This window comes from Arachis hypogaea, chromosome 17, assembly GCF_003086295.3.
Source record: "Arachis hypogaea cultivar Tifrunner chromosome 17, arahy.Tifrunner.gnm2.J5K5, whole genome shotgun sequence".
In the NCBI taxonomy this organism is placed as follows: Eukaryota; Viridiplantae; Streptophyta; class Magnoliopsida; order Fabales; family Fabaceae; genus Arachis; species Arachis hypogaea.
Window position 1 is genome coordinate 7388809 of NC_092052.1, and position 12070 is coordinate 7400878.

The following is a 12070-nucleotide window of genomic DNA, read 5'->3' on the forward strand; positions in this document are numbered from 1 at the left end:
GAAGTTCTTGTTGCCTGATTGTGATCTGTCAAGAATGGATCCCTGCAAGGTCATTGTTGGAGGTGAGTTGGTTGAGGATGATGACAAGGTCGAGGGGGAAGGGGAAAATCCTGCCTCGTAGTGAAAAGTTTGACTTATATATATGTAATTTTGTGTTAGGTCAGTGTTGCCTTTCTGAAGGCTGACTTTGTTACCTTTTTTGTGAATGTTTTGATTGAAAACTTGTTCCTCGGTCAGAGGTGTGGATATTTCTTGTTCTGGTATAAGTATTATGCTTATTATTGTATATTGGTGCATTTGTGTAGATCTTTAGATAGATTGCGTTTGCTGATTTGAGTGGTTTAGATATTGGGTTGTTATACCCGCATTTTATCTTTGATGAGCTTTTCTTATCGAAAATGTGACGTTAGGATTTTGATAAAGTAGTGTAAATAGGAATAGAATCATAGTATTAATATATTTGGAAAGTGCGGGGTGGTGTGCCTCATTAAAACCTCTCCAGCAAAACCCTCCTTAGGGAAAAAATCTGGTAGTAGGAAAAAGAGTGCAGCACTGTGTCCGACTTATACATTAGCTGAAATATAATTTCAGAGACGATATGTTCCATGTGTTTGGTAGGATAGTTCCATCGAGCTTTTGTATTTTGTAAGCCCCCTTACCGACGACTTTGTATACTTTGAATGGTCCTTCCCAATTTGCACTTAACTTGCCATGTCCGTGCGGCTTTCGTATGTCTTCGACCTTTCTAAGTATGAGATCGCCTTCTGAAAATGTCCTTGGTTTGATTTTCCTGTTGTATTTCCGAGCTATAGCTCGTTTTGTTGCTAGCTGTTGTAGTGTTGATTTGTTGTGGTCTTCCTCCATCAGGTCAAGCTTGGTTTTCCTTCTTTCTATGTTGTCAGTTTCGTTTGTGTTTACAGTTCTGTTACTTTGTAAAGATACTTCGATTGGTATCATAGCGTCGCTCCCGTACACCAATCTGAACGGGGTTTCCTTTGTTGAAGACTGTTCCGTGGTGTTGTAGCTCCAAATTACTTCTGGGATGAGTTCGGCCCATTCGCCTTTAGAGTCTTCCAGTTTTTTCCTAAGGCCCTGCAAAATTATCTTGTTGGCAGCCTCTGCTAGACCGTTAGTTTGTGGGTGTTCGACTGAGGTAAATTGTTGGTTTATTTTGAAATTTTGTAAAAAGTTTGTGAATCGTTGATCTATAAATTGTCTTCGATTATCGGTGATGATGGATTGAGGTATACCAAAGCGACACAGTATATTTTTCCATATGAAAGAAATCATTTTTTCAGAAGTGATTTTTGCTAATGGTATAGCCTCTATCCATTTGGTAAAGTAATCTATGGCGACAATTAAAAATTTGACCTGGCCTGGAGCTGGAGGGAATGGTCCAAGGATGTCTAGTTCCCATTTGTTGAATGGCCAGCACACCTCGGATGTATGTAGCTGCTCGGCTGGGTTGTGGATGATTGGTGCATGGCGTTGGCATTGATCACAGTGGGTCACTTTACGCATACAATCTTGTTTTAACGTCGGCCAATAGTAACCGGCTCGGAGGATTTTCGCGGCTAAGCTTCTGCCGCCAATGTGAGTGCCACAAACTCCTTCGTGGACCTCGTCCATGGCCAATTTTGCTTCGGCCGTGCTTATGCATCGAAGGAGTGGCCTTGTGAACCCTCTCTTGTATAGCTCGGTCCCTAGCATCGTGTAAAAGCTCGCCTGTCTTTTGAATTTCTTTGCGTCTTGAATGTTGTCGGGCACTATTCCTGTTTTCAGATAGTTTATTATTGGTGATCTCCAGTCGTTTTCCTGTGAAACACTTGCAATCGTTGTTAAAGTGACACTGGGTTCGTCCAGGGTTAGTTGTGACAGCACGGGGCTGTTGTGTTGGCTTCTTGTTGTTGCCAATTTGGAGAGGAGATCTGCTCTGTTGTTTTGTTCTCTTGGTATATGAAGGATATCGAATCTATCGAATCTTCTGATGAGGTTGTTAACCATTGCATTGTATTTCTCAAGAAGGGGATCTTTTACCTGAAAATTACCTGTTACCTGTTGCACTACTAAGAGTGAGTCGCATTTGACGTTTATCTTTGTTACTCCCATGGTTTGTGCTAGGCGTAGTCCTGCTATTAAAGCTTCGTATTCTGCCTGGTTATTACTTGCGTGGAAGGTGAATTGTAGTGATTGTTTGAGTTGTATTCCCTGGCTGTTCTCGAGGAGTATCCCTGCTCCGGAGCCTTTGCTGTTTGAGGCCCCGTCGACGTATAGCGTCCATGGGTCTTTCTGAGGCGATGGATCTTCTTGTGTCAGTTCGGCGACGAAGTCGACTAACGCTTGTGATTTGATAGCGCCCCTGGACTGGTATTGGATGTCATATTCTGATAGTTCGATGGACCACTTGATTAGCCTTCCTGCCAGCTCGGGCCTCGTCAGTATCTGTCTTAGGGGTTGTTCTGTTCTGACTATGATGGTGTGGCTTTGAAAGTAGTGTCGTAGTCGTCTGGCTGTTATAACAAGTGCTAAGGCTAATCTTTCTAGCTTTGGATAGCGGGACTCGGCACCTTGAAGTGTTTTGCTGACGAAGTATACCGGGTGCTGTTGTTTGTCTATTTTTGTTACCAAAACGGAGCTGATAGCATGGTTAGTAATTGATAAGTACAAATATAATGGTTTACCTGTTTCTGGCGTTCGGAGGATTGGAGGTGTTGTGAGTAGTGTTTTGAGTTCTATGAAGGCTATTTCACATTCTTCGGACCAGTAGAATTGTTCTTGTTTTCTCAGCTTTTTGAAGAAGTGATGTGATTGTTGCGCTATACATGGTAGGAATCTTGCCAGTGCCGCGAGTCGGCCGGTCAATTGATGCACTTCCTTTATTGTCCTCGGACTTCGCATATTGAGAATGGCTTGACATTTTTCTGGGTTTGCTTCTATACCCCGGCACGTGAGCATGAAGCCGAGGAATTTTCCACTTTGTACTCCAAAAGCACATTTCTCCGGGTTGAGCTTCATATTATATCTTCGAAGTTGTTGGAAGATCTCTGTTAAGTCGTCGGCGTGGTTTGACGTTTGTATTGATTTTGCCACCATGTCGTCAACATAGACTTCTATGTTTCGTTCGATTTGTTTTGAGAAGATCTTATCCATGAGGCGTTGGTAAGTGGCGCCTGCGTTTTTGAGTCCGAATGGCATGACCTTGTAGCAAAAGTTACCGTTGTCAGTGATGAAGGCGGTTTTATCTTGATCTCCTTCATGCATTAGGATTTGGCTGTAACCGGAGTAAGCGTCCATAAAGCTTAAGCATTGGAAGCCGGAGGAATTGTCCACGAGTTTGTCGATGCACGGGAGGGGGTATGCGTCCTTTGGGCAGGCTTTATTGAGGTCTGTATAGTCGACACACATCCTCCATTTGCCATTATTTTTCTTTACCATCACGACATTGGCCAACCACGTTGAGTACCTGAGTTCCTTGATGAACCCGGCGGATAATAATTTCTGGGTTTCCTCCAAGGAGGCTATCCTTTTGTCAGTTCCTAGGTGTCTCTTCTTTTGGGCTATAGGTCGGATTGACAGGTTGATTGCAAGTTTGTGGCAGATAACGTTCGGGTCTATTTCGGGCATATCTGCTGGAGTCCAGGCGAATAAGTCGATGTTTTGTCTTAGGAGTTCCACCAGTCGAGTTCATTCTGCCTCCTTTAGTGCGTTTCCGAGGTATGTGTATCTGTTTTTGTTGCTTGCCAATTGTATTTTGGTGAGGTCATCAAGGGGCATAGGCCGTTCCTGGTTATTTGTTCTTGGGTCCAAGTCTGCCAGGGGAGGTAGCTGGTCCGAGTTATACACCGCTTGGACATATTGCTGGTCGAGGTGTTTTGGTTGTTCGTTTTTTAAACTGTCATTATAGCATTGTCTGGCCTCCTTCTGGTCTCCATGGATTGTCACCACCTTATTGTCCTGTGAAATAAACTTGACACACAAATGTACAGTGGAAACAACAGCGTTGAACGCATTCAACGATGACCTGCCTAAAATAATGTTATACGGACTTTTGCAATCTACTACCAGGTATTGTATTTCTAAAGTTTTGCTGTTGGGGTAATCCCCAAAAGTAGTTTTTAACCAAATGTAACCTCGGACAGAGACTCGCTCACCTGAGAAACCTACCAGTTCTCCGGATGATGGTTGTAGGAGTTTGTCACATAAGTTCATTTTCTGGAACGTTGAGTAGAACAATACATCGGCACTGCTCCCTGGGTCCATGGGGATCTTTTTGACCAAGGGCTCTCCGACTTGTGCAGTGATGACCACAGGGTCATCTAGGTTTCGATCGGCAGCCTTGTAATCGTCGGGGCTGAATGATATGCCAGGTTTGTCCGAGTTGTTCGGCCGAGGTATTGTTGATTCTGTCATAGTCATCATGGCTAGGTATGACCTCTTTCGTGCCGAGCTCGTACATCCTCCACCTGCAAAACCACCAGAAATACAATTTATTATTCGGCGGGGTGGGTTGTTATCATTGTCTACCTTTTGCCCTTTGTCTCGGGGGTTGTCGATTATTTTTTGTTGGTGTCCGAGGCCTTCAGTGTTTTTTCTTTGGCTTCGCGAGCCGATGTATTTGTCCAGCAATCCCTGGCGTGCTAATTTTTTGAGCACGTCCTTCGCTATCACACAATCATCCGTTGTATGGCCGTACTTTTGATGGAAAGCACAGTATTTGGATTTGTCTACGTGTCTCTGGTCCTGGTAGGTGCCGGCTCTGCTTGGTGGTTTGATGAGCTTAGAGTGTAGTATATCTTTCACTATGTCCTCTCTTTTTGTATTAAAGGGAGTATATGTGTCGAACTTGGGTGTTAGTCTGAATGGCCTTTGGTCTGTCCTGCTGGTTGGATGTCTGCTCCGTCTGTCTTCTTCTCTGTTTTGTGTGGGTTTTTCCGCCCTCCTGAGTGCTCGGAATTCTTCCACCTCGATTTGGGTCGTTGCCTTTTCTCGGAATTCGGCCAGGGTTTTAAGCTTTGCTATGACGATGGACTCTTAGAATTTCCCAGGGCGGAGGCCACTTTTTAGGGCGTGGAGATGGACTTCGGGGTTCAGGTTGGGTATCTCATTAGTTGCTTCTGCGAATCTGGTCATGTAGTCTTTTAGACTTTCGCTTGGTCCCTGTTTGATTGTGCTCAGGTAGTCTAAGTTATGGACATAGATTTTTGAGGCAGCGAAATGATTGACGAACTGATCGGCCAACTCGTCAAAACTTGAGATGGAGCCTTCGGGTAAGTTGGAAAACCAGATGAGTGCAGCTCCGTCTAAGAAGGTCGGGAAGGTTCGGCATAGGATAGGGTCGGATTCTTTATTCATGAACATCATAGTGTAGAATTTGGTTACATGGACATTCGGGTCTCCTATTCCGTGGTAAGGTTTTAGGGTTGATGGTAGTGTGAGGTTCTCGGGCATTTTGAAGTTCATAACTGATTTTGTGAAGGGGTTGGTTCTTTTGACTATGGTTTTTGTCGCTTTGGGAGTAGTTTGCTTAGTTTCGGAGGAGTGCTCATTGTTGTCCTCCTTTTGTTCGGCATTTTTGCGTTCGCCTTTCGCGTGATCGTGCTTCATCTGCCGCAGGAGCTCGGCCATCCTCTGGTTCTCGGCCCTGAGGGCCTCATTGATTGCCAACATCTCCGGTGGATTGGCATCGGAAGGAGCGTGGTTGTATTCGTCTGCCATTGTTTGTGTCCTGCAAAACAGAGGAGATAAAAAATGCACAGGGCAAAGAAAAAATGGGGTTAAGTAAATCGTACCCCACGGTGGGCGCCAAATGTTCCTGTGTGAGAGTCGACTCCGAGGTATAGCATGTTCTGATAACACACAGACTGGCTTTCTTTGGAGTGGAGGGGGAGGAACGTCGTCTTCTATTGGAGGGGCGGCATTGGGTACCTGAAAAGGGACTCCGACGCTCAAGTAAGTGTAAGTATGAAAGAGTTCAAAGAAAAACTAAAGTGAGTAGCGTACCTACAACTTGAGTATGTAACTCGTATATATTGGAATTTGTTGAGGGTGATTATGCGAATTTGTTGGATTGGATGAGGTCTCCATCCGTTATGTCCTCTATTTCCGGAGTTGAGGAGAGATTTGGGGAGGGTTTTATACGTTAGTTCAGTTCTGAGTTTGTTGTTGTTTGTTTTTATTCTTCTCTAATGGATCAATTGATATGTCTCAAAACATATTTTAAGGTAGGGGCTACGCCGTCTTTGGTGAAAATACTAAATAGACATGGAACAAATTGGATATATATTTGCTCCAAAATAAAATATGATAAATCAAATAAAATTTTCTTTTATAAACTACTTTTACACTTTTTGCCTTTTTGGGTCCACCTCCACATGCCTTGCCTTGTTGGTATCATAGAATAGTATAATATACATCCCTGCGTGTAAATCGTGTTTTGATATCTTCTTCCTTTTGTGCGAAGTTGTTTAAGATAAGCGGCGGAGCTACATACATAGAAAGGAGGGCGATGGCCCCTAATTTTAATTTTTTACATGTAAATTATATATAAATTTTAATTTAGTCTTTTTTTAAAAATTTTATTTTAGTCTTATTTTATTGTGTAAATATTTTTGATTCCCCTCTAATATTTTATCTGGCTCCGCTCCTGTTTAAAATTATTGCCAATTTTTATTTTATATTTCATTTTTACCATTATTTGGGTGGAATGCATATAATTGCAAAAAGATCCTTCAAATAAATTGATGAAGAATCACATAATGACTCTATGATTAATAGCACCACAAATTTATCGCCCTTATTAATTTGCGTTGGTGTATATCATTTTTGGCCATATTTAACTAATTTTAAACCATAAATATTAAATTTTTAATATAAATTTTAAATCTTAAATTTTAATAGTATAAAAATTAAGATGCTATTTAAAATATGAACTAATATTAATTAAAAAAAATTGGCCATAATATTTCTCTTCGATAAATTTAAGCACGATTATCGCTTTTTGCATGAAACTCTCGGCTCCCATAATACTCTCGACACAAATGACTCATCTAATATTGTGATTAGGAGGCATAACATTTTTGTAGTTCAAATAATACATACTTTAATAATATATATATTAAGTATGGATTGTGCTTGACTAATAAAATGAACTTTAAAAAACTAATTAAACAAAGAAAAGAAAAGAAAATCTTAAGTTAAGTTCATATTATTCTTCACATCTTTGGCCTCTATATGTACCTTTCATATATGCGAACTGTTTTTTAAAGCAATAATCTTCTTCTTCGGTTCTTATCTTTTATTCGTTTTCTCTTTTTCTTTTTGGTATCAAAATTAAAACTACGAAGTAACAAAGTAACCAAACCAATATGAAGTAAAGAACTATTTATCATCATCAATTCAGTGCCGTTAATCATTGCTATTAATCATGCCATACATTTAATTTGTAAAAAAAAATTAGAATTCTCGTGATATTGTTTTATAAAAATAAATATCTATATATTATGATATAAAATTTTAAAAATTAAAGAAATAAATCAAAATATGAAAAATATCTAAAAATATATGGATTAATATTTAAAAACATCTAAAATAATAATATCTATGAAAAATATCTAGAAATGATAATGTATGTCAACTCAAAACACTTATAAATAAACTATCATCGTAAGGAGGCCACTCAGATAAAGACGCCTAAAACGTCTTTTTTTAAAGATGTTCTTATATTGTGTTTTAATTGGTTTCTGTATAATTTATTCGGTGTTCCTCATCACATATTATTAAATTTCTCAAAAGATTTTCTTTTCAAAAATAATAAAAAACATTTAATTTAGACTAAAACAAAAAAGGTAATAAATTAACTATTAGATTTTTTTTAAAGATTATTTACATAAAAAAATATATCTCACACACACACACACACATATATATATATATATATATATATAAAACAAGCTCTTAAAATTTTTATAAATAAAAAATTAATTAATTTATATTTGTACAATATATAAAATAATTACTATATTATTATATTATATATTAAGATTCACTAATTTAATTTTTTTTTATTTTTAATATAAGCATTAGAAATAAATAAAATTTTTATAACTAAATGTAGTGTAACAAAATATATATAATATTAATTAGTTCTTAAAAAATTCTAAAAAAATAGCTTCTTTTATTTTAGTAAAATAACTATTTATTAAAGTAGACAAATTAATTATTTTCTTTTCATATACAGTTTTTTTAAGACATAAAAGTAATTAATTAGGACATTGGTTAAGATAATTAAAGTCACTATTTCATTAAAATTTTAATTTAAAGAAAAATCCTAGTTAATTTTGGTATAGAAATTTTGATTTTGAAAACATTGATAAAAATTATGTTGAATTTTGATTTATTTGATTCTCATTAAAATTAATTACTACATAAGTTAAAGTTCTGTTTTGAAGTTATATTCGAGCTTTAATCTGATTTTTAAAGTTTCAATTTACTTAGTTTGATTTTTTAACTTAGGTATCCGTGACTCATATTAGGGTTTTAAGTGTTTAGTTGAAAAAAAATAAGGTAAAAAAAATTTCAATTGTCACATCAAACAGTTGCTAGAATGTATAATGTAACAGTCGTTAGTCCATCTCAGCATGTCGTTAACGATTTTGTGAGACAGTGACAAAAATAAGATTAGGAACCAATGTGAGTCATAACTATTAAGTTGGGAGACTAAATTGAGTAAATCAAAATTTTTGAAATTAGATTGAAACATAGTTGTTAGAACCGAACCAGTGATCGAACCGATCAAACTACTGGTTCACTGGTTTATTGGTTTAATCGATAAATTACTGGTTGAACCGATAAAATCGGTCTCACGTAAATATAAAATATAAAATAGTTAAAAACTTAAAATTAAAATTTGAAATACATATCTTCACTAACATTTTATGAATAATCAAGTCTCAACTTCTAAAAATAACTAATATAAAAAAAATCATAAAATTTTAATACTACAATAGTATCTTATTTTGGCACAATAAAAAAATAATTAATTCACAAAGCCTATCATCTACTATAATATCAGTAGATTTTAACACTAACATCAAAACAAATAACCTTAATCACAATACTAGCAATAAAATAGATCAAGTAAATTAATAAAATTTTAGTAAAATTTATATTTATATTAATAATGGTATATAATTAAAATATAATTAATTTTAAAAATAAAAAAACAAAAATTAAATTAAATTAGATCTTTATATATACTATATAATTAGTATTTATCAAATATAATACTTAGAAGTGTAATGGCTAAGTGGCAAGTAGAGGTTGCTTTTGTTCCAAGGTTTTTGGTTCGAGACCTTGTGGAGACATTTTAAAAAATTTTTCAAGCAGAGACCGGTTCATACCGGTTTATTCCTTAAACGGTCCAAGGAGTAAACCGAACCGAACTAGCTAGTTCGGTTCTAGTTCGGTTCACTAGTTTTTCGGTCGAACTAGCTGATTCAGTTCGATTTTTACAACTATGGATTCAAATACGAACATAATTTCAGAAACCAATAAGTATTATCTCTTTGTTGACAATTAAGTTGTTTTAATGGTAATTAAGATCTAATAATGGCTTATAATAAAAGAAGTATTCTTTTGCAACAATGAACCTATAGTAGTAGTTAGGGGTGTTCATAGATTATATCATATCCATATAAATCCACAGTATTTATCCGTATCTGATCTGTAATTTGAGGATATGATCTGATCTGTAAGATGATCGGATTGGATCGAATCGGATCCATACTCTAATAAGATAGAAGTAAATATGTTTACAAAAGTAAACAAAAAGAATTATTGACTTTTTTTATAAAAATAATTTTTTTAATATTTTTTTATTTTATGGATATATTTGATATCTGATCCAAACATAAAAAGTGCGAATATCGAATTTGATCTAATGAGTTTAGTGCGGATTGGATCGAAATTTTATCCCATCTGTAAACAGCCCTAGCAATAATAACTAAAAAATTATAATGATTATATTTTTAACTAAGAGGAAGTGCCAAAAAAAAAGTACTAAATACAAGAACATTTAATCAAATATTAAAAAAAAAATTTTACTTTAAAACAGTTGGACTTTTTTTGCTAATAATAATAATAATAATAATAATAATAATAATAATATGATAATTGTTTTATATATCACACAAATATAAACATTTTTTTTATGATCTTAAGAAAGGTTTTGTAAGTCCCTAACCTTGTTATCAATTTTTGTAGTGTTAGCCCTTATATTATCAATTTGATTCATATATAATTCGGATGATAAATTATTTGGTGACGTGCTTCCTTTTTTTACTGTGATATATTATTATTATTATTATTATTATTATTATTATTATTATTATTATTATTATTATGTACATTAAAAAATAACAGGCCAAATTATTGCCATAACATAATAGAAGTATGGAAGTTTATCATTCTTCTCGATCTAATGAAGGAAACAAAATTCTTTTCAATAGTTTATTTAACGTTTAGTAGAATAAAAATAAATTTTATTAGAATAAATTTTAGTACGAGTTTAATATTTTTATTCTTCATAAAATATTTATAGAATTACTCGTAGATAAATTTTGAAAAAAAAACATGATTTTTAATTTTATTTTTAAATAAAATTTATTTTTAATTTTAAAATAAATTTTAATTTTATTTTTTAATAATATTAATTTTTTACCGTATATAATTATTCAATTATTTTTTAATCATATATAAATAAATTACTCTTAATAAGACTTTTTGTGTTATTCAATTATCTTTTTAAAAAATAATTAATTATTAAAATAATTAAAATTTTCACAACAAAAATAATAAAAAAAATTATGAACGAAAAAATTAACTATCCTGATAATTTTTTTATTCATATTTTAATTATAAACATAAATATAATTTAATTATATTATTTATGAAATGTGACTATAGATGTAGATAAAATTTAGTTATATTACTTATATATAGTTTCATTGTATTTATTGCTTATAAAGTTAGATTATAATTATGACAATAGAATTGTTCTTATATTTTTATATGTGTGACTAATTGGTGGTGTTAAAACATTACTCTTAATTATAAATAAAGTTTATAATTTAAAAAATTAAAGACTCAATTAAAAAGATACAAAAAAAATGATGTTAAAATATTCCAACTCTTTAAAATAAAAATATTTGAAATTCAATTAAAAATTATTTAAAATTTAAACTCAATAAAAATTTATATTCAATGTGTTTTGTATTAAATATATTTAATAACCTATTATATCATATTGGTTGAAATTAGTTTTTATAATGTTAATTTTTTAAAAACACTTTATTAAAAAAAATAATCTTTTCAGAATTTTTTAAAAACTAATTAATATTATATATATTTTGTTACATTACATCTTGTTATAAAAAATTTATTTATTTCTAATGCTTATATTAAAAATAATAACAAAATTTAAATTAGTAAATTTTAATCTATAATATAATAATAATATAGTAATTATTTTATATATTAGTACGAATAAAAATTAATTATTTTTTTATTTATAAAAATTTTAAGAGCTTGTTTTATATATATATATATTGATAAATGTGATATTTTTTTATGTAAATAATCTTTTAAAAAAAATCTAATAGTTAATCTATTACTTTTTTGTTTTAGTCTAAATTAAATGTCTTTTATTATTTTTGGAAAGAAAATCTTTTGAGAAATTTAATAATATGTGATGAGGAACACCAAATAAATTATACAGAAACCAATTAAAACACAATATAAAAACATCTTTAAAAAAAGATATTTTAGACGTCTTTATCTGAGTGGCCTCCTCATCGTAATACTCATTTTAATCAACTGAGAAATACATTAAATTTCAAATATCTTTATATTTTCTTCTTAATTAGTTATTAATAATATAACTAGCAATTTTTTCTAATCATTCATTTAAATTATTTTTCATTTTTACTATAACATTATTTAAAATCATAATACACAAAACAAAACGAATTTCAAACTATTTTATAAAACTAACAATTGTCAAGTATGCAATAAG